Source organism: Balaenoptera acutorostrata, chromosome 1 (assembly GCF_949987535.1).
Source record: "Balaenoptera acutorostrata chromosome 1, mBalAcu1.1, whole genome shotgun sequence".
Taxonomy (NCBI): Eukaryota; Metazoa; Chordata; class Mammalia; order Artiodactyla; family Balaenopteridae; genus Balaenoptera; species Balaenoptera acutorostrata.
The window spans coordinates 40,162,420-40,187,028 of record NC_080064.1 but is presented as its reverse complement, the minus strand read 5'-3'; the positions used below and the strand labels follow the sequence as shown (position 1 = coordinate 40,187,028).

Sequence of the window (24,609 nt, the reverse complement as noted above, 5' to 3'; positions counted from 1 at the left end):
GTCAGGGTCAGTGTGGAGTTTTTCAGTCGAAATAAAAATGGTTGGTGGTTGGCCTGAGGTTAAGAGAAAAGGCAAGAGTAATGATCACACATATTTTTTAGAGAAGACTTTATTTGCCTGTGCAAATCAGTCAGTCTACATTATTTGATTAGGCACTTAGTGAGTGCAGAGATCTTTATTAAGGACTGAGCCTGATGGAATATCCCTCTTTTAACTGGTCTCTTCTTTATTTTCTTGAAATTTCTGTCTTAATCCTATTTAAAGAGAATCAAATGAAAGGGAAATTTTGGGAGTCTCTGGAAAGATACTAAAAAGGTAAGGCAGTCCTATAGGTGGTATTTGGAAGGAATGCTAAGAACCCGTTGATACCTAGAAAGCTAGGAACTCATCATGTACATATATGAATCAAATACACAGTGACTCCTGGTTCATACTCTCACCTTTTGGTTACTGTCTTCCTTCACAGAGCAGTTCACAGTGAATGGCATACAGGGGCCAATCTTGGCTCCATTGGGTGGAAAAGTTGAGTTCAGCAGCCAGCTGTCCCCACCACAGAGTGCAGAACACATGGAAATACGCTGGTTCTGGAACCACTACACAAAAGCTGTTCACCTGTACTAGAATGGTAAAGACTTGTACGGAGAAACCATCTCCAAGTATGTGGAGTGGACAGAGCTCCTGAAAGAAGCCACTGGAGAGGGTAAAGTGACCCTCAGGATCCTTAATGTGAATGCTGCTGCTGATGGGTGGTACCACTGTTTCTTCAAAGATGGTGATTTCTGTGATGAGGCCATCAGAGAAGTGAAGGTCACAGGTAAGGATGGATCCCTCTGAGGCTTCTATGCATCCACGATTCTCAATCCATCTGAGGCTGAGTATTAGGAATATTCTTAGTGTTTCTGACCATTTCGTAGTACAGGGTTTGGTTAGCAAGTTCAAATTCATGCATTTAGTCTTTAAAAGGGGAAGAGTGTAGGATTAAGAATGCAAATTGTGTCTGTGCACATATTACCTTTATCAGCAAGAACTGTCTGTTTTCCCATGTCCATGTGCACTGTTAGATCTTTAAAGTATCAACAGAATCCTTTCAGGATTTGTTACTATTTTTTTCAGTTATTTTTGACAACACTTTAGTAAAACTTGACCCTATAAACCACCTAAATCCTTACAACTGTCTCCTTAATGATCATTCTTATTCCCATTTCTCCCTGACTCAATTTGCTGACTACTTAGTTCTTAAATCTAGTTCAAAAAGCCTTCATCTATAATCTTATGTGTCCTCCAATATCACCTCAATCTTAGTTTTCTGAATAACAAAGAAATGGTGGCAAGATGGAGGACTTGAAGTAAACTGAAAGGCTTCCAAATGTGAGGGCACAAGGGTAGGGTCCTAGGCCCATTCACATTTAACATTTTCATTGGCTATTGTGATGCTCATCTGTATTGCCTAAAGCTAAACTATCCAATATGATAGCCACTAGTCACATGTGGCTACTTACATTTATATTTAAATTAAATAAAATTAAAATTAGGCAAAATTTAAAGTAAAAAATTAAATAAAATTGAAAATTTAGTTCTTTAGTCTCACTGACCACATCTTGATCTTAGCCAAAAGGCCAAGAAGGGGTCACTGACCACATCTTAGGTGCTAAAGTCTCACGTTGCAAAAAGCTACTGATTGGACAGCACAGATATGGAATATTTCCATCATTGCAGAAATTTTTATCAGACAGAGCTGCTCTAGTGCAACTCTTTAAATCTCTACTCATTCTTTCTTTGCCCATGCATTAGGCAATTCTTAACATCCCCAGCAATGTCCTGAAAATTTTCAAAAACTTGTTTATTTTCTCTAAACTGATATCTACTGCTTTATTTTGATAATAGTAGCGAATTACCTGTTTTATTCAAAGAGCACATAAATTAAAGTTTCAATTAAAGTTGCAAACTTGCCTTTATGCTATTTACTGCTTATTAATAAATTATGGTAGCTCATATGTGACTAATGATGAAGATACAAGAAAAAATGTTACACTATAATTTCTATGAGGACTGAGATCTTGATTGTTTTTGTTCATCATTATGTCCATGGACCTAGCCCTGTCTCCTAGATTTAGTAAATAATCAATAAATATTTTTGACTGACTAAGTGAATAAATGAAACAAACAGGCATTTCCTCTCCTGACTTTTTAGGACCAGGTTGTTAATTTGGATATCATAACCCTTCAGTCTGGCTTAGCCTTTTTCCCTTTTGATTAGCTTGTAGAAGCAATCAGAGTCCCACAGTGTTTGACTATCAGTATACCTAAGGGCATAAGGTTTAAAGTAGAAGAAGGGGGCTTTTCTTTCTCTCTTATGTTTCCCCATCCTTTCACCTAAATATTGTTTTCCCCTTTCTTCCCAACCAGCTACAAGCCCGGAAACGCAGGTTCCTGTGCATCCTCCTAATACCAATGGTCTTTTAGTGGAGTGTAATTCAAGAGGTTGGTTCCCGCAACCTCAAATGGAATGGAGAGACAGCAGAGGAGAGATCATTCTACCTTCATCAAAATTCCACTCACAGGATACTGACAAATCGTTCAACCTGAAGATGACCCCTCTTCTAAGATGGAGCTCCTATGGGAATGTCACTTGCTACCTTCAAAACCTGTAACTGGCCAAGAAGATGGAACAAACATTGTCCTATCAAGTGAGATTTGTGTGTTTGTTCTTCAAATGATGGCCATTGTCATCAAATTTATAAACTAAAGGGAAAAATTAATATACTTTCTTCACTTGGTTTTTAGGATATTATATTCTCTTGGCTTTGTTCACCATCTTTCTTGTCTTCTTTCTTATTCTCTTCTGCTACTTCATCTTTTTCACTCCGCCTTCTTGATATATGAGTTTCCCAGTGCATAGTCTTTGAGTCTTTTTTCTCTGTTGTGACTTAATTCTATCTCATGGCTTTACATAAAATCAATATGATAAGAATTCCTCGAATGATATCTTCTACCCAGACCTCTCTCCCAAACTCTAGTCTCATCTCTAAACTCAACATCTCAGTGTGGAAGTCTAGTAAATATCCTGAATCAAACAGATCAAAAACTAAACTCTTAATCACCTGTCAACTTGTGTGATTTACTGCCTTCCCAGTCACACTTATTTTTATTTTCTCAGAAAAAAATCCTTGAAGTCATCCTTGACTCCCATCTTTCTCTTATCTTCTACATCACACATGTCGAGAGATAATACTAGCTTTACCTTTAAAATATACCCAGAGTCTCACCACTTCTTACCACCTTTGCTGCCCTCCAAGTCTGAGACACCATCACCCATGGTCTGAACATTGGCAATAGCAACTGAAAAGTTCTCCCTACTTCTCTTGTCCACTAAGGTATATTCTCAACACGTGGATAGGAGGATCCATTTAAAACATGAGAAATATGTCACCCTCTGTTCAAGACCCTGCAATGGTTCCCCATTTTATTCAAAGTAAAATGCCCCACAATGTCCTGCACTATCTCTGCCCCCGTTTCCTATCTGACCTCATCCCCTAATGTTCTCTGTGTCTCCTCTAGTCTAGTCACAAAGAACTCCTTGCTGTTCCCCAACCATGACAGAACTGCTCCTGCCTGGGGTCTTTGCTCCAGTTGTTCCCTCTTCCCAGAATGCTATAATTCCAATAAATTACCTATCTCCTTCAAATCTATACTCAAGTCTCACCTTGTAAGTAAGGACCACTTTGACAAACTAGCTTGAAAAAATGCAACCTTTACCACCCTCTCCACCTGGCATTTCCTATCACCTTACCATCTTTTAATTTTTCTTTTTTATATAGTAGTATCACCTTTTAAACTGCGATGTAACTTATTTATTATGTTTATTGTCACTTATCTATCTCCCTTTCTAAAACATGAAGATAGAGATCTTTGTCGTAATATACCCCAGTTTCTTCAAATATTGCACAGCACATAGTAGGTAAGCAATAAATAATCAATACTTGAATGATTGAAATAAAATAAAATGAGTGCCTTGGAAACTGCTAAGTAAATGTACATGTATTAGTATTTGTATATGTCTGTGAAATTAATGTTGGACAGATGCTGAGAGGGGTATACCAATTCAAGATTATTATAATAGGAATAAGTCCCCAACAGGTTTAGCAGTTTACTACTTTTAGAACATTTTTGTGTTTATTTCTCTGGGCAGAAAGACATCAGATTCCCAAACAAAATGATAGGTGTCTATGCCCAGTATGTGCAAACCAGCAAACCAAAGCAGATGCTTGTTCACATGAATAGGAAAGCTTATGCAAACGTATGTCTCAATGTATTCAAGAAGAATAATGCCAGACCCAGTGAATACACTGGAGAATTCAGAACTGTGCATATATTGGTTGCTTAGACAAAAGGACTGAAGGACTGAGTTGGTCTGAGGCTTAGTAGGAAGAACCCAGCTCTGCCTTAGGGAGAACATGAGACAGAATGGATGGGAAGAATTGGGGTGAGCAGCCTTCATTCACCTTTGCTCCAGTCTCAAACTAATCACACTTGGCTCAGTCCCACTCCGGACTCTTTGTCACTTTTCACTCACCCATTTATAACTACCTCCCCAAACTGGCTTAGGTCTAATATCCCACTGTCATGGTGTCTTGAATGCTTTGGATGAATCTATTTCCGATAAACTGTTTCCATGGAATACAATTTGGATACTGATCTGGTCATAATTCTGGTTCTGCTGCTGACATTTATCATGGTGCCCAGTGTCGATTTATATTACAGATTACAAGGTAAGTGGGTTTGAAGGGCAGGAGATATAAAGTGGGGGTGGGAGAGCTAAAGCTGCCTGACCCTTGATTCCCAAGCCCATCTACCTCAGGAAGTTCTAAACTCTCTGGACAAATGTTAGACATACGCCCTTCATCATTCCTTGGTCCTAGATATTCTTTAGCCGTGGAGCTTCTGACAATGCTGTTTATCTGAAAGCCTGGGCTTTCTTGTACCTCAGTCAAATTGAAATCCTTTTTTTTTCCCGTATGGTGATAGCTTTCCCAACAAACTGAGAGATCTTTTTAACATTTAGCATTTAACATGTAACACAGTTTACACATATTTCTTACTTGACTCCTTAAATGGTCCAATGACCCCGTCAGGGGCAGGAAATAAAGTGCTAATTACACAGGGCAGAAACAGCAGAGCAGAGGTCACTTAATGGTCCACGGCATCAGGAAAATAGAACATGCAGGGAGAGTTACACCAGGTGGCCTATGCTTCCTAGGGAGGAAGTTTTCATCCATCTTAACTATGTTGTATTGGGGGAAATGGACTTGGAGGATTTGGGGAAAAATTTTAAGACACAATAAAATAGCTGTTTGATTTGAGGGTGTGCTCAATTTTAAAAGCTTCAAATGCACAGATCCTTTCTTGTATAGCTCTATCTTTCAAGACTACATTCTTCTGAGGTCTCTTTCTGCCTGAAAACCTGGACTTCCACAAAGACTCTCTCTTGGTAGGTCAATGTTCTGCATGTTCTCCAGGAGCACAGCTGAGAGGAGCCACAGTTCACAGTCTCTTGTATGTTCCAGAGCAGGTACCAAATACTGTCTGCTTATTACCTGACACACAGGTGAGCAAGACTCCTCCCGGGTCCCTTGGTGTATGGTGCTGTGTCCCACAAATCCTTTAGAGGTACTTCTGTTTATGCATGGATGCCACATTTTTGTTGTTGATGGGGAGATAAAAATGAGGGCTATCTTATGCCACCATGATGCTCATGAGACTTTGTATCCCATATTTTAAACACTAAGTTAGACTGTGCATAATACTCTCCAGCAGAGGACTGGGCATGACCTGTGGTAGTAAGCACTCCCGTCATAGACTGTTTTCATGGAAAGGCTATATAGCCAAGTGACACCACGACATGTGCTAAATAAGATTTTAAACAAAATGCTGTCTAACCACCCTTCCACTGATGAAATTCTTACTTCCAGAGCTCTTATGATCTCTTAGGCAGTTCAGAGGTCTCCAGACCTAACCTACTCTGGCCTATTTTGAATCTAGACAGTACAAGGACTAGTGCATAACTTTGTCTCATCCTCCAAATGAGGCACGTTGATTGATGGACTAGATAGAGAAAAAGAAAGATAAGTTGCTTTTCTCTGGGTCTGTTTAGGCTCAGCCCAAAACTGGTCCCATCCTAGAAACAGCTCTGCTTATTGTCTCAGTGACAAACAGCTTTAGACCTAAGCCTTTAGATCCTTGGGATCCTCTAGTCCTAAGCCTTAGCTATATTTTTTTCCCTTGGTCCTATTCTAAATAAATACAAAGGGATGGCATTAAAATATAACTCTTGCTTTCTTGGTGCATTTCCCCCAGTGCAAAGTGTCTCCACACCAATAACTGATGATTATCTCTTTTTTCCTTCAGATTGCTCCTGCAATGTGATACCTCCTTGGTCAGTGGGCACACCGGTAGTCTTGACTTCAATATGTGTGACTGTCTTCCTCATTATCTATTTGCATCACAAAAAAAGAGGGATGTGGGACCAGAAAGATGAGAACTTCATGAAAGTATCTTCTTTCCCAAGTGTTTAGTAGCTGGCAAAACATTTAGCTGAAGAAGAGTAACAGGCTATTTATCAGAAAGCCTGAGCTTCTTGTACCTCAAATATTTGTTTGAATTCCATGAACAATAAACTTTTGGATCTCATGTCATTGAGTTTGGATTCCAGCCTCCAGAATTTATGGGCTTAATGATACAAACTGCTGATGCTTCTCCTCCATAGCAAAAGAATATATTTCTTTCACTGTGATAACTATATTTTTGCCAAAAATCCAGCCATCATTTCACGTAATAAAATATGCCAATTCTTCCTGTACTTGAATCTTAGAGGAGATAATAATTCAGTATATCTTAAACTTTTGGGGTCATAGATTATTTTAGAGACTGGTGTAAAGTAAAAAAGTCCTCTTCTCAAAATAATTCATATGTCCACAGATATTTTGCTTAAGTTTATGGTCTGTATGGACAACTGAAACTGATCCTTCTCCTCTTTGACTCTCTTTGAGGGTGAAATTGAAAAGGCAATTGTGAAAGTTTGAGGATAGCTGAACCCAACGTATTTTAAAATGTGTCATCAGCTCTATCTTTGAGGTCTCCATGGAAATTATGTATACATGTCAATGATCAGCAAGGTAAGGTAATTTTTTTATTATAGCTGGAGCTGTAGCTATAGCCAAAAATCACAATGCGGAAGTCACAAAGTAGTGCTGAACAATTCAGAGGATTTTATTTATTAATTTTCTCCTATGAAATAAAGACAAAATACCCTAAACCAGACCAGACTGAAAGTGCTTTTATATTTTACTCTAAGAAAGTCCATATCTGAGTCTTGCTTATTAACCATGTTAGCAGACTAAATGCCGTATCCATCAGTGCTGGAGGAAAGGATCAAGATGCTATAATAATAGCTAGTATATATTAAATATTTATTATGTGCAGTATGCATTTTATAAGATTAATATATTTAATTTTCAGTGAATTAGATTTTATCTGTGATAAAATCTGGTACACAAAGAAGTTGAATAGCTATTCACACAGTTAAGTGATGGTGGCGCCAGGACCCCAGCCAGGCACTTAGACTCCTTAGCCCTCTGTTTCAACAACTGTAGTGTACTGTTCCTCTATGAAAAGACTAAAAATAAAGTAAAAAAAAAAAAAGAGAGATTTAGTCATAGCAGCCTTGTGAAAAGGAATTTATCATTACAGGGAAATATAGCCTGGGCATTTAGCGATTTATGAGGCTTCCATTGGATATAACTGAAAGTCCCAAGAATAGGCTGCAGGTCACTGTCACTGTTGAAGCAGACCTGGAATCCTTAAGAATGAATCTGGGAATTAAAATTTTATTTTTGCTTGCTCTACCTTGAGGACCTAAAATTGAGTCATTGATCACAGAGGCCTCCATCCACACTGTTCACAACTCCTGGTAATTATGCAGGTAACACCCATCCACTAACCTCTTTTATAATTGCTACTGAACTTTCTTCTCTTTACCTAAAATGGACTTTCCCCTGAAGGTACTGCTTCCTCTACAACTATCTCATTTAGCAGCCTTCTTCCCTATTTAGGCAACTTTCTGTTTGCTGTGCCTTTCTGGACTGATTTTCCTTCTTGAGGTTTATCAATTCAGAAATCTCTTTATCAATTCATTTAACAAATATGAATTGCCAGGAAATTCCACAAGCATTGTACGTTTTAATTCTGCAAGAGATGCAGAAGACTCTCAATCTGCAAGAGATGTATACCATTTGTTTCCAAGAATCAGTGCCAGACTAGAGTCAGACTTCTTGGCAATACTATTACCTGTGTGAACTTGGGTAAGTTATTTAAAGTCTCTGAACTGCAGTTTCCTCATCCTTAAAATATTGATGATAATGCCTACTTCATAAGGTTATTTTAGGTTAAATTAGTCAATATATCAAAGTCATTTAGCCTGGCTTCGCACATAGTACAAACAACACTAATGTATGATATTATTGTTACTATCATTACTATTAGCATAATCTAGGGATTCTGTCTCAATTCCCTCTCTGGTGTCTCATCTGCTACATGTGTTTGCCATCATCCTTCTCCCCTTTTCTCCTAAGCTTATGTCATGTCTTTCTTCACTCGCACCCCACCATCATCTTAACTTTCCTTCTAAGCATGGACAGCTCTAGCCATGCTTAGAAGACATGCTTCCTAGCCATGTAGGAAGGAAAGAAAATTAAAAACTCAGCTTAGATTTAAACACACACACACACAATCCTCTGAATAAATACTCTTAGCATCTTTGTACTATCTTACTTCCAAGCTTTTCTTTCAATTTTGTTTTAAAGTATTTTCTATCCCTTATGGGAAGAGGCTTGAAGTTCTCCTAAATGTTAGTGTGAGAAAAATAGAGGTATGTGACCAAGAGAGAGACTTACAGACTCTCCACTCTCTGATCCTTATGCACACACTCCCAGGGCAATTTTGCTATTTTTAAAAATGTATGCTATTACCCTTATAAAAGGGATCTCTGATCTAGTTAAGGGCAGAGAATTTATATCAAATTATAGGGGAAAGTAGATATTAATTAGGTGAACGCTTTAGCCTTCATTTGTACAGTCTAAGACCACATGGAATATATCATGTGGGCAACAACCTTGGTGACTTCCGAGTTTTCGCTTCTCCAATGAGAATATTATCAATTATTTCAACTGTTATTTCAAGGACATGGATTTAAGACTCCTAACTTCGGCTTCCTCATCCTCACCACCTTGGTTGTCTTTCTCTACAAGGTAGTATGAATCAGTGAACAATCATGTCAGTGAAACAAACTAGGGTTGATATAAGAAAGTAATTTTTAATAGACATAGCTGTCCAGTAATGAAACAGATACCCTAACTGTTGGCAATGGTGCTCCCATCACAAGACATATTAATCAGTATTATGAGTTAGGGGTGTTTTCCACTTTTATAATCATCCAGAAAACATACTTTACAGAAGACTTCTGCTCCAGATAAGAGGATGACTTTTGAGAATTTTAAGATCTCTTTCATCTCAGAGATTCTGTTCATCTTAGACTATTCTACTTCACCATACTCCTCAAGAGATCTAGAATTCTTGAGGGGCTACAGCACCACATAAAGAAGATAAAGGTATAATGTGTCTATCTGTCCTTCAGACTCTGGCCAACCAGAGCAAGTGTCATGATGCTTGGGTGGAAGAATGGGTATCTGCCTCTTTGCAGCCTTCTTCCAGACTTAGGCCAAATGTACTCATCTCCAGGATCATCCACATAACCCAGCCTACTTCTCCTTCACCCTCACATAAGCCCAGAAGTATGGAGCAATAGGAATGTGAAAAGTAAATTTATTGGTCTGTAATTCAGTTCTCCTTTCCCTCTGTGACCCTTTTAATTCTTGCATCTCTTTCCAGTCCCCATTTCAGATCCACATTTCCAGTTGGATGTCATGTAGTTGGAAGATATGACTCTGATCCTGTGTGTTCTGATGGTCTTTATCACCATGGTCATTTCCTTTATTTCCTTTAGATTCAGAGGTAAATGGAATGGGAAGGGTGGTAACTCAGAAGGCATCTTTCTTCCAACTGATCTCCAGGTACAATCTCAGACTGTAGCCTTCTTGAGGCTCCTGGGGTTTCTACAAAAGTGACCTTTCCAGTCTTTGTGCCTTAATAACTGGGGAAAGAAACAAAGACCTGTAGATTTTCTCTTGATCTGTTAATGTGCAAAGCTCTTGGTGGATTTGATGTGAGAATAATACATTAGAGATTTTCTTGCCAGAATGTGTACTTTTCTAACATGATGTCTTTGGCACATGTAATGAAACTACACATGTAATGAAGCTGGCCAAACCAGGATGATAATATTCTCAGGATAACTCTAAATTCAACTAAATATGATTATGGAGGAAAGAAAAGAGAAGTGAGGGGAGTACCCTGTTTATTAAAAAAAATAATAATAAGGTGATTTTGAGACCAGGTTTTACTCAGGCTAGAGAAGAAAGGTTGCTTAATGAAAAGAACATAGTTTTTGAATCCAGAGAGTTGGGTTTTTATCCTGACTTAACCATGCTGAGTGACCTTAGGTTAATAGCTTATCCTTTCTGATCTAGTTTTATTTCCTCCACGAAATGCAGAAGATAATTATGAGATTGTGAAGATTAGGAATTTTGATGTAAAAGGTCTAACATTGTGCCTGGTAAACACTCAATAAATATCACATGCACACACATGCATGCATATACCTGCACATACACACACACCAGGGAGACAATCAGAGGGGGAGAAGACCAGAAGTGGTCAGATTCTACCCCAGTGAAATCTGTCTATCTCTTCCTCTCTGCTTCTGTATCTCTTGAAACATCTACCTCTACTGCCTCTCACTGTCTCTACCTGTTCTCTCAAAATCTCATAGAGGTATCAGCTGATATCACTGAAAGAAATGTACACAATATAGTTCCTTCCTAAAAAAGGAAAGGAAGAGAGAAAGAAAGAAGGAAAGAAAGGAAGGAGGGAAGGAAGGAAAGAAGGAAGGAAGGAGGGAAGGAAGGGAGGAAGGGAGGGAGGGAGGAGGGAGGGAAAGGAGGAAGACTTATGCCTTATAAGGGCTTTCTGATTGTAGCTGCCTTGAGGCTCCAAGGTTTCTACAAGTGCAGTATTAGTGCCTCAAACTCCAGTGACAGTCTCATTTCTGACTTCACACCTGTGATAGTTCTCTCAAGTAAAATTGGAAGGCCCAAGTGTTTCATCCAGAAACATTCAATACTGAGCTCTTTGTGAGGTTTAGATGTTTTCTTCTATTTTGATCTCAAAGGCAGAATTAAAAAGTTAATATCATAGTTAATAATAATAATTTAATATTATAGAAACTTGTAGATGTCCACAAAGGCTGGACAGGAAGATTTATGAGCCTATGTTCACGGTAAAGCATGTGAACTAATGAAATCCCCTAACTAATTTGAAATCCCCTAACTAATGCCCAACGATGAAAGTCCTGGCTTTATTGTGCAGACATAATCTTCTTATAAAAAATGGAAGGAAATGTAGAATTAGTCACAAGGGAAGAAAAATTTTAATTCTTGTGTTCCACCAGTAATCTACAATCCTAAAACGTTCCATTATAAAATGTATGCAAGGTTATGAAAACATGTACTCTTAATTACTAGCAGACTTTTTCCCCCAAATACAATGCAAATCCATGATAAGTTATTATGGACAATACAGAGAAATTATTTTTACTTAAACCAAAAAAAAGGCCTATAACCTAGAACCACAAAAATGGGTATTTGTTTTTTCATCTTTGCATCCATTGACTCTTGGCTTTCTCTGTACTACCTGTTGAGAGCTGCTAGATGTTGACGTGGCCAATTAGGACAACGAGCAAAACTAAAAGTAACAGTCAAGCTTTTATCCCCTTATTGTGGGCGTATAAGAGGCCAAAAAAGGAGAGTTGTGGTGGGTCCTCACAGTTCCATTTCCCCCATAGAACAGCACTGGGTAAGGGTCAGGTGACATGCAGCACAGGTGGGGGAAATTGTGTCTCACTATAAAGAACACTGAACAAAAGGCTCCTACAATTTTATGGACCCAGGGGAGAGCGGATGGGGTGGAGAGACAGAGAAGGGCTAGAATGGAAAAATACTGAGTCAGAGTGGAGGAGAAGCTTTTAGTCAAGACACCGTCTCCCAATAAAAGAAGGTCTCAGAAGAGGCGACTAAAAAGCATCTCAGCTGAGGACCCCAAAAACGAGGCCTCCAAAAGGAGGTACCTGGACTGGGAATGCAGGTATGCATATGAGCATGGCTGCTGGGGGCCAGAGACCTAGTCCTTGACTGCAGCTTCCTCCAGAAAGTGCAAGGCGTTGACTCTGCACCAAGTCTGGTGTGGGGAGGACAGCTTTCCCGCATGGGGTCTGCTACGCAAAGCCTTTGTAATTTCCTATGGTCAGACATAAGGAATCACACGTGGGAATCTGGCCTGGAGTCAGATCCTCATTACCTCTCCAATGTGGAGAAACATTCCACCCTTTGAGATAAACAAAGGCAAGGACAAGTCCACGATTCCTACAGTACAGATTTATGTTTCTCATGCCTAGTTTCTGCCACTAAGGAAAACAACCCAATCAATATCTTTGCATCCAAAGGCACAGGTTAATGATACAGGGAAGCAGAAAGGAGCCTGTACCCAGTATTCATCCACTCAAAAGTAAGGTTTTAATTTCATTCTTTTACATGTAGCTGTCCAGTTTTCCCAGCACCACTTATTGAAGAGGCTGTCTTTTCTCCATTGTATATTCTTGCCTCCTTTATCAAAGATAAGGTGACCATATGTGTGTAGGTTTATCTCTGGGCTTTCTATCCTGTTCCATTGATCTATATTTCTGGTTTTGTGTCAGTACCATACTGCCTTGATTACTATAGCTTTTTAGTATAGTCTGAAGTCCAAGAGCCTGATTCTGCCAGCTCTGTTTTTCTTTCTTAAGATTGCTTTGGCTATTCGGGGTCTTTTGTGTTTCCATACAAATTGTGTAATTTTTTCTTCTAATTCTGTGAAAAATGCCATTGGTAGTTTGATAGGGATTGCATTGAATCTGTAGATTGCTTTGGGTAGTAGAGTCATTTTCACAATATTGATTCTTCCAATCCAAGAACATGGTATATCTCTCTATCTATTTGTATAATCTTTAATTTCTTTCATCAATGTCTTATAGTTTTCTGCATACAGGTCTTTTGTCTCCTTAGGTAGGTTTATTCCTAGGTATTTTATTCTTTTGGTTGCAATGGTATATGGGAGTTTTTCCTTAATTTCTCTTTTAGATTTTTCATCATTAGTGTATAGGAATGCAAGAGATTTCTGTGCATTAACACCATACACAAAGATAAACTCAAAATGGATTAAAGACCTAAATGTAAGGCCAGACACTATAAAACTCTTAGAGAAAAACATAGGCAGAACACTCTATGACATAAATCACAGCAAGATCCTTTTTGACCCACCTCTTAGAGGAAGGGAAATAAAAACAAACAAATGGGACTTAATGAAACTTAAAGGCTTTTGCACAGCAAAGGAAACCATAAACAAGATGAAAAGACAACCCTCAGAATGGGAGAAAATATTTGCAAATGAAGCAACTGACAAGGGATTAATCTCCAGAATATACAAACAGCTCATGCAGCTCAATATCAAAAAGACAAACAACCCAACCAAAAAATGGGCAGAAGACCTAAATAGACATGTCTCCAAAGAAGACATACAGATGGCCAAGAGGCACTTGAAAAGATGCTCGACATCACTAATTATTGGAGAAATGCAGATCAAAACTACAATGAGGTATCACCTCACACCAGTCAGAATGGCCATCATAAAAAAATCTACAAACAATAAATGCTGGAGAGGGTGTGGAGAAAAGGGAACCCTCTTGCACTGTTGGTGGGAATGTTAATTGATACAGCCACTATGGAGAACAGTATGGAGGTTCCTTAAAAAACTAAAAATAGAACTACCATACGACCCAGCAATCCCACTACTGGGCATATACCCTGAGAAAACCATAATTCAAAAAGAGTCATGTACCACAATGTTCATTGCAGCTCTATTTACAATAGCCAAGTTATAGAAGCAACCTAAGTGTCCATCAACAGATGAATGGATAAAGAAGATGTGGCACATATATACAATGGAATATTACTCGGCCATAAAAAGAAACAAAATTGAGTTATTTGTAGTGAGGTGGGTGGACCTAGAGACTGTCATACAGAGTGAAGTAAGTCAGAAAGAGAAAAACAAATACTGTATGCTAACACATATATATGGAACAAAAAAAAGAAAAAAAGGTTCTGAAGAACCTATGGGCAGGACAGGAATAAAGATGCAGACGTAGAGAATGGCCTTGAGGACACAGGGAGGGGGAAAGGTAAGCTGGGATGAAGTGAGAGAGTGGCATGGACATATATACACTACCAAATGTAAAATAGATAGCTAGTGGGAAGCAGCCGCATGGCACAGGGAGATCAGCTCGGTGTTTTGTGTCCACCTAGAGGGGTGGGAGGGAGACGCAAGAGGGAGGAGATATGGGGATATATGTATATGTATAGCTGATTCACTTTATTGTAAAGCAGAAACTAGCACACCATTGTAAAGCAATTATACTCCAATAAAGATGTTAAAAAAAAAGTCAGGTTTACCTGCTGACCCAGTGGGATTAAAAGAAGAGTTAGAATCAAGGAGAAATTTTACTGTCATTCACAGTGGAGGGGACCAGAATTGTTAAAAACGAATCCTGTTTTCATCCACTTGGCACCCTAAGGCCACTTCTCAGCACTGCTCCTCTGTATCCCATGGAGACCAACGATAGAGTTGCATTAGCCGCTCAAAGATTTTGCCAATTATCTTTTTGGTTTTCCCAGATTTCTACTTAAAAAAATTAAGACAATACATTAATTGATTTGAAAGAGAGACTATACAATGTAATCAACTGAAAAGACCCAGTTCACTCTACTTGTCACCATTTACACTCTATTAATATGTCTCACATTGCTAATATTATAGAGTTTATAGCAGCAACCTCCTGACACGCCAAAATTGAAAATGGTCAAACTTGACCATAAATTGAAATGCTCTAAATTAGCTATGAGATTTTTAAATTTAAAAAAATCAACCACTTCCCATAATCAAGTCAATTTTGTTTTACAAAGAAAAAATAATTTCCCTAAAGTAATTTTCTACAATTTGTCTTAATGTTTTCTCCGGTTCTACCAAGTTTGTGTTAGGGTTTTAGTATGAATCTCATTGTTTTTTCAATAACTGCTTTCTCTGCACCCTTTCATTGAATGAGTTTAGCTCTTCTCCTGTGTTGAAAAGTTGATTACTCCATTTTGATGTCTCTTATGTTTCACAATTTTTCAAGTTCCAGAAGGGTAAGGGGATGCATAAGAATATTTAGAAAAATTTTAAAAGCAAATCCACAAATCTACTGCAGTTTCTGATGTGTCTTATGATGTAAGCATCACTATTATTGTGCAATAGCCTTTTCCAAGCAAACAAACACAACATATAGTGATTTACTGTTATCTGAGTTATGAGGGTACAGGAAGAGAGTGGGGGAAGGAGAAGACAGAAAGAAAGAGAGAGTGAATATATATTATTGATTATATTTTCACCGGGGTATTCATTTACTTCAGTTGCAAAGAGATACTGTGCAAATTAAATCAGACTCCTTTCTAGAATGCCTTTATTCCTTGTACACTTTCTCCCAGCAGAGGTTCCCCTCTCATTGATTTAAGCCAGGGAATTCAAGTTAATGACTTCTACATAAAAGTTGTTTCTCATGGCTTTTCCAAAGATGTTTTTGGCATCTCAGAGGAAATCAATTTGTTCTCAAACATGTTTTTATTTCAGCTACTTGCCTTTAGTAAAATTTGAATTGACAATACCTCAAGTACATTTTATTTCCTTGACAGGTTTCCTGCAAAATTAAGGGATTAAACAAGCATCAAATGTTTCATCTGGGACAGTGGATAAAGAGACTACAGAGGAACAATATGCTAAGATTTCCAAAGAAAGTAACTGTGGCTTTATAATTTTATATAAAGCCAAATAATTGCCAGGTGGAGGGCAAGTAAAATATATTTGTACGCTCAAGTTTGCATTTCGCTTGTAGCTCTTCTGCAAACTATGTTAACTTAAAAAAAAAAAAAAAAGGATAGAAAGTAATCAGAAGACAGATACAAAGTAATCAGAAGACAGAAGACAACAAATTAGGGGAATGACTGGAATAAAAACAAATAATCTACAGGGCAAAATGGAAGTAACTCTGAAAATAGAAATAAATCTATACCCATCAGTAATTAAATGTCATATCTATCCATAATTAAACATGTCCATTGAAAGAAAACTATTTTCAAATCTATGATGTTTACAAGAGACTTAACTAATGCTCAATGACAGAAAAGTTGAAAATACAGGGATGCAAAGACCAAAACTATGCAACTTTTACCAAAATATATGTTGAAAGATATATTAATATTCTGTAAAAAATAATTAAAAAGAAATAAGTAGGAATAAAAAGGTCATCCACAAAATAAAGATAAGAACCATGAACCAAAACTTTCTAAAAATTAGTGCATAGTACATAAACACTAATACTTAACCTTCCTACACTGTTGGTGGGAATGCAAATTGGTGCAACCACTATGGAGAACAGTATGGATGCTCCTTTAAAAACTAAAAATAGAGTTGCCATATGATCCAGCAATCCCACTCCTGGGCAAATATCCAGAAAAGACAAAAACTCTAGTTTGGAAAGATACATGCACCCCAATGTTCATAGCACCACTATCTACAATAGCCAAGACATGGAAGCTACCTAACTGACCATCAACAGATGAACGGATGAAGAAGTTATGGTATATATATATCTGCATAAGACTCATCATGTACAAGGGAACCACACCATTCATGGTTGACTTATCAAAATCAGTGGAGGATGTAAGGTAACGAGAGGGCGTATTCAAAGTACTGTTAAAATTTCAAAGAATTTGCATATGCTCCTTTAATTCTCCCTGTTTTTATATAGAGAGAGTTAGCCCTTTTATTCTCTTTTTTAAAACTTTATCCAGGTATAATGTTGTACATTATATCACACACATTTAAAGTGTACAATATGATGAATTTTGACATATCCATACACCCTTTAAACTATATAATTAATATCCATTAATTCCAAAATTTTCTTCGTACTTCTTGATAATCCATTCTTTACTCTCTCCCCACCACCATCCTCAGGCAAACATTGATATGTTTTCTGTCAACAGAGATTAGTATGTATTTTTTTTTTAATAAATTTATTTGTTTATTTTTGGCTGCATTGGGTCTTCGTTGCTGTGCACAGGCTTTCTCTAGTTGCACTGAGCAGGGGCAACTCTTTGTTGCAGTGTGCGGGCTTCTCATTGTGGTGGCTTCTCTTGTTGCAGAGCATGGGCTCTAGGTGTGTGGGCTTCAGTAGTTGTGGCACGTGGGCTCGGTAGTTGTGGCTCACAGGCTCTAGAGCGCAGGCTCAGTAGCTGTGGTGCACGGGTTTGGTTGCTCTGCGGCATGTGGGATCTTCCCGGACCAGGGCTCGAACCCGTATTCCCTGCCTTGTCAGGCGGATTCTTAACCATTGCGCCACCAGGGAAGTCCCTAGTATGTATCTTTTAGAATTTCATTTAAGTGGAGTCATAAAGGGCATATTCATTTTTATCACACTTCTTTTATCCAGATTAATTATTTTCAGATTTGTCCTTGTTGTTTTATGTACAGCTGAATAGTATTCTATTGTATGGACATGCAACTCTTTGTTTAACCATTCAACTGTTGATGGACTTTTGTATTGTTTCCAGGTTTTTGCTCTAACAAATAGAGCTGCTATGAACATTTGCGTGTAAGTTTTTGCATGATTGTATATGTCTTCATTTTCTTTGGTTAAATATTTAGTAGTGGAATGGCTAGGTCATATTATATGTGTAAGCTTCACTGTTTACAAAACTGCCAATTATTTTAAAAGTGGTTATACCATTTGAAAGTCGTACCAGAAGTGAATGAGATTTTCAATTGCTCCACATTCTAGTCAACACTTGTAAGGCCAGTCTTTGCATTTTTAGCCATTCTAATGTGTGCATAACAGTAACTCACTGTGGTTTTAATTTGCCTTTCCTTAAAAACTATGATATTAAACATTTTTCATGTTCTTAACCTTCATTTCATTTTAGTTCTAAAAGTAACTACTACATTTAATAGCAGTAACTTTTAGCAGTAACTTTTATTTTCCAAAGTCATTTCTTCTGTTTATAAATCTTTGAGTTTTATTTACTTTCCTGAATATCTTAAATCTGTCACACTACTGTCTTCTAGTTTGAAGTATTACTATTGAAATATCTGATCATAATCTGATTTTATTTTCCTTTCATGTTGCTTGTTGTTTGGCTAGGTGACCAGAGGGATATTTTTCTTTTACTTTAAATGTCCAGGAATTTTAATAGAACATGTCTTGCTAATGATTGTTTGAGTCTGAATTCTTCTGCATGTGATGTGCTTAGTTAATATGTAGCATCAAATCTGGGTGGTTTTTTTTTTTTTAATGGAAGGTTTTCTTGAATTATAGTTTTTAGTATTTGTTTTGTTCTTTTGATCTGGCTTTGCATTCCAATGTCTGCTATTATACATATTTTGAATCTTCTTTGCCTGTATTCACTTATTTCTCACATTTTCTCCAATCTTTTGTATATCTTTATTCATGAATATACATTGGCACTTAGTTTTTGTTGGTAATGTTTCCCAGTGGATTTTGTTTTAGCTATCCATTGGGTTGGCCCAAAAGTTTCTCTGTTTATTACTATGCGGAGAAAGAGGAAGATTTAGGTTCTAGGTCACATTTTCTATCTTTCCAGAATTTCCTTTGTGTGTAAATTTTTATATATAATTTTCTTTATACCGATAATTATTTAAAATATTTTTGAATTTCTAGAAGACTTTAAATTGTTTTAAATATTTTTTTAAAAATTGATATCCAACTAAATTTCAGTGTCATCAGAGAATGTGGCCTGTATGGTACTTATTATTAAAGTTTTTGGACTTCTGTAATTATAATATGTGATTACTGTTTGTTAATGTTTTATTTATGGTTGGAAAGAATGAAATTTTTATCATTAGATATTGAAACTCTGTACTTCTTTCATCTTATTTTGTATATTATCCAACTATATCAGATTTCTTTTGATTATTACTTAGGGATTATTTTTTCCCTAGCCTTTTATAATTAAACCTTCTGTAGTCTTAAGTTTTAATTAGATTTCATTTAAATAGTATACTGCTGGATTTTTTAAATTCATTTTTTAAGTTTTACTAGAGCTCCTAGTCCATTTAAACTTATTGTGATTATGAACATTGTTAAATTTACTATCTTATTTTGTGTTTACTATTTGTCTCATCTTTTTTATGCTTTGTTATTTATTTTCCTTAATGTTCTCTTTGGGATAGATTGGATTTTTCTCAGTATATATTTTTCTTCTCTTGTTCAAATATTTTAATTCTACTTGTGCAATATTAGAGACCCCATTAGAGATTTGGGAATTTAAAATTAAGTTTAAAAGGTATAAAATTTATCAGTCTATTAACTATTTTTCTCAACAACAAAAAGTTTCCTGAACATTTTAACTTTGTCCATATTCTAGCAATTTTTATGCTTTTTTCCTCTACTACCTTAGTTTCCATCTGTCAGTTTTAACCAATGAGAAGAGATATTAGTGGCTTATAAAATATTTGTTAAATTGGATCTCACAGATATATTTTTATCTTTACATAAATATCATCAATCTAAATAGTCATTTGAAAATATTTCAGGATTATAATGCTTAATACAAATGAATTTTCAATTTCCCCTTTAACTCTGAGTTTGCATGTATTGTGCCTCCTGTCATTTTCCTTCATTATTTGATCCATTCATCAAGATACTTGGCAGGTATATTTTATAAATGGCAGCTATATCAAGTAAAGCTGAAAATTCAAATAGCCTTTAATTCTGAAATTCCACATACATCTCATTGAAGCTCCTATACAAGGAGACACATTGAATAATTTTCTTAGCAGCATTGCATTTAGTACCAAAAATTGGAAATAGGAGAATGACACATAAAGTGTTACACGCCAATGCAAAAGAATGCTGAGAAAAATGCCTTAAAATGAAATTTTAAATAGACATATGCACACAATGTTATAAAATATACACACACACTTATAAATTCACAGTAAAGATGAACCTTAATTCCTGCTTAATGCTGATAAGGGTGTTGAAGCAATAAAATTTTTACTGAAAGCAACCCTAAATAGCATGAGAACCTGGATACCTAGAACTCAACCAAGACTACTGAGGTAGAAGATCTTGGAAATGTAATCCAGATCAATGTTTTTCCTATCTGAACTTATCTGAGACAAGGAATCATACAACAATGACAAACAAATCTCAGAGGACTTTAAAATGAGGCAGAGAAAGAATACCTCAGAGCACCCACACTATCTGCCATGCACATTTATCAGTCCAAAATAATACAGTAATAAAATTAGCATGGCTATACTAATCATGAGTATAAATATGCTTTACAGCACACTTTTCATCCAATAAGCATTTGGTGGGAATTGGAAATATGGAAGAAAGAGAAAGGAAATGTAAAAATTAGGAAACCAGGATTTTCTAACAGGAACATGTTGAAAAAGCAGTATTAACCCTTGTCTCTAAGTTCTTGTTTACTTTTACTTCTATATGGAGTTATTTAGAAATTAGGATCAGTAAGGAAGAAGAGCAAGACCCAGAGATGTGGCAGAGCTTGGAGTTTCAAGTGATTTTGAGTAGAGCCAGCATATGGCTGTAATTAGACATCACTCCCTGTATACAGATATACTGAAAGATATGGGAAAATCACAGCTGTGGCTTAAGGATTTCTGAGGATGCTAAGAAAACAAAGTAATTGGAGTCCCATAATAACACATAGACAAAGGACTTCAAACATCAAGTTACCTAGCATAGGGAAGAAATTCCGTTAATTTCTTTTATCTTTTAATTAGGCTGTCAATTATTTGCTTGAATACTCCCAAGTATGGTGAACTCACGATTATCTTGAGACAGACTTCTTCCTGGCTGGAGAATTCTGAATGTTAGAATTTTCTATCTAGGATGTGTTAAAATCTACATCCATGTAAAGGGGTAAGGAGAGTAAACTTTAAGACAAATTACAGTAAATAATCATTTTGGAGAAGAAAATCAGACAAAAATTCCTAAGCAGAGAACTCTAAAAGACAATTCTCTACATCCTTCAATTATGGTTTATTGGTAGTTTTGGAGCTCATAAATTACATATCTATCAGAGGAAATCTGACGTCAATCAGGGAAATGCATCAGAGGGCTATTAGCATGAAAGTCTACAGTTAAAAATTAAATAAACAGATAACAGGTCTTTTGTGCATTGAACTAAAAGAATGATTTTGTAAAATAAGTGTAGGAGGCATAAAGTTTCCAAATGAAGCCAGAATACTTACTCTGATAAGTGACACAAGGGAAAATTTTAGTATATAAATTTATTTCAGGGTTGGCTTTCATAATGACTGAAGTTATAACAAAGGCCAAGGGCAGAAACAAGTTCCAACTATAATCTAGAAGAAACTTGGAAGAAGTTTACATTCAGAGGGAAATCAACGTGGTAGATATCAGGGAGATAGTCTTCCTAAAAAGCTAGAAGTCCTGAAGCAAAAATACTGACTTACGGAAATACAGTCATTGACTGAGCTTTTTATGCCAGGATAAAGGCATATAACATTGTTTAATTTGATTCAAGAACCAGGAGATTTCGTTGTCTGTAAATTTCTCCTTAAACTAAAGTAGAATTACTTCTCTAAGGCCACTATGGAATCATCTTTATTTAACCTACATTTTTAAAGGATAGCATCATCTGGAACAAAATCCTGGTTGGAACTTATTTCCTTCCGATGTGTCAAACAGATAATTCCATTATTTTCTGCCATTTGTATTATCTGTTGAAAAGTCAGCTATCTGTCCTATTGTTGTTTCTTTGAAGACAATATGTCTTTTATTCTCAGACTGCTTTAAACAGATTTGTTTCAATTTGATTTCCATAGTCTGACTACGATGTGTTTGATATGGTTTATCCTGCTTGAGGTTCACATAACTCCATGAATACATGGGTTTAAAAATAGCATTCCAGTCATTATTTCTTCAAATACATCTTCTGCTTTTGGGTGTCTAGTTACATATCTGTTATATCCTTTCACTGTTTCACTTATATCCCTATGAATTTTTCTTTATTTTATATTCTTTTTCCTCTCTGTTCTTCAGTTTGGATATTTACAATTAAATAGTCTCCCAATTCCCTAATCCCATGTTCTTTCTGCTGAATATGCTGCTAAACTCTTTTTAATGAGTTTTTTATTTCAGAAGTTATATTTTCTCCTCCTGGGAATCCCCAATATTTTCCTACCATAGATTCCACTTCTATGGTAATGTTATCTATCTCTTCCTCTGCATGCTTGAACAAATCAATTAAAGTTATTTTAAACTTATCAGCTAATTTCACTATCTCAGTCAACTTTAGTCTGTTAGGTCTGTTTCTATTGTCCATTTTTTCCCTTAGTTTAAGTTCAGAGGGTTCTGTCCTTTCTCATATGTAAAAATAAAAAATTGATCTAAGGACATTGTGATCGTGTCCTTAAATGTGTGTCAACTTGAATACACTTTCCAGAATGCCCTTTCATTTATGTTTCCAGTTAGGGTAGGCCATAAGGAAAATTCCTGGGAGAAGGAGGGTGGAAAGGAAGCAGCAGCCATTTTTGTAGCTTGTATATGTTGCTGCTGATCTGCTGATTCCTTTCATTGGCATGATGTAGAAGCTAGACCTGCAATTGCTCTACTTTCCCATGAATCCGCCTTCAACTTCTCTGAGTCCTAAGCCAAATGTGTGTGTGTCAATTGTGATGAAGGGCTCTGGCTTCTGCAACATACTCTCTTCAACAAGGTCAAAAGCAATAAGAATGCATATGGGTTTCAGTTCATCCTAGTGAGGGTCTACTTCATGCATGTGGGTTCCATCCTGCTTGTACCCTTGCTACTGAAGTCCATTTTACTCCCTCTTCCAGTACTAATAGGGGAATTCAGGCTGTTATATTCAATGTTACCACTGAGCTGGAAAGCAGGGGATAAGAACAGGTTAAGTTAGAATGCCAGTTAGAATGCCACAAAGCTCACTGTTCTTACTGAAATTCAACTATTTTTTTCTGATTAAGTGTTCCCCTGGTTGCAAGCTTGTGGTTAGTTTCCAGAGGTCTGAAAAAAGTTGATTTCTGGTGCATTTTTTCCTAGTTTACTTACAGTTTTATAAAGGGAAAGTATCAATCAGCTCAGGTTGCCATAATAAAATACCATAAACTGGGTGGCTTAAACAACAGGCATTTATTTTCTCACAGTCCTGGAGGCTGGAAGTCCCACATCAGGGTGCCTGCATGGTTAGTTTCTGGTGAGGCTTCTCTTTCTGGCTTGTAGGTGGCCACCATCTTGTTGTGTGCTCACATGACCCCTTCTTTTTGTGCAAGCAAGGGGAGAGAGAGAGAGTGTACGAGTTCTCATGTCTCTTCTTATACAGACACTAATCCTACTGGATCATGGCCCTATCTTTATCACTTCATTTAACCTTAATTATTTCTGTAAAGACCCTATCTCCAAATAAGTTACATTAGGGGTTAGGGTGTCAACATATGAATTTTGGGCAAGGGCGTGGACCACAAACATTCAGTCTGTACCAGGGAAGGATTTTTGAAGTTTCTTACTTTACCATTTTCACTGATGTACTCAAGCATTTTATAAATACGTGTTTTATTCATCTCTTTCAGTAGTTCTCAAAGAAGAGTTCAGGAACCACTTGTTCTGTCATGGCTTGAGGCAGAACTATCTACTCCTTCCTGTTATATTTTTATATATGACCTGTCCCTTTTTTTCATAACAAATCTTAACAATGGTGTGTGTCTGTTTTACTAGGAGAAAAATCAGTTCTTTTTGTTGGGAATCTGAACACTTTTTATTTGATTTCTGTTTTTATATTAATTGATTCTACATTTTACTTTCTGAAATTCATTTTCTAGTTTCTTGGTTTGTATCTAGCTTCTTGACTCGGTAAGGGTATACTCTCAAATGAAACATGACCCCTTTCTGGTGTATATAGACTCAGAGATCTTCACCTCAGACTCCACTAGAAGTGTAGTATCAGTCAAACCACAGGATACTCAGATCTTCTTCCAAAGTTTTTACCAATGGTATCCAATATAAACAACATCTCAAAAATACAGGGGTTTTTTACTCTTTGATCTAGGGCTCATTTTAAAATTCTGTATCTTAGGCCATCTCCTACAGGCATACCTACCTACCTTCTTAAATGAGTTAATGCCAGGAATAAGGAACATTCTCTCTAGCTACTTAATAATAATAATACTTGATATTTCCAATACTCTCTATTTGAAAGTTAATATATGTAATGTTAAATAGACATT

The 24,609-nt window shown here is 36.7% G+C and overlaps 1 pseudogene; it reads left to right on the top strand.

The window, feature by feature from the left end:
* The first annotated feature begins 447 nt into the window (after window positions 1-447).
* Window positions 448-24,609, top strand: part of LOC103006024 (putative selection and upkeep of intraepithelial T-cells protein 1 homolog) — a 43,208-nt pseudogene continuing 19,046 nt past the window's right edge.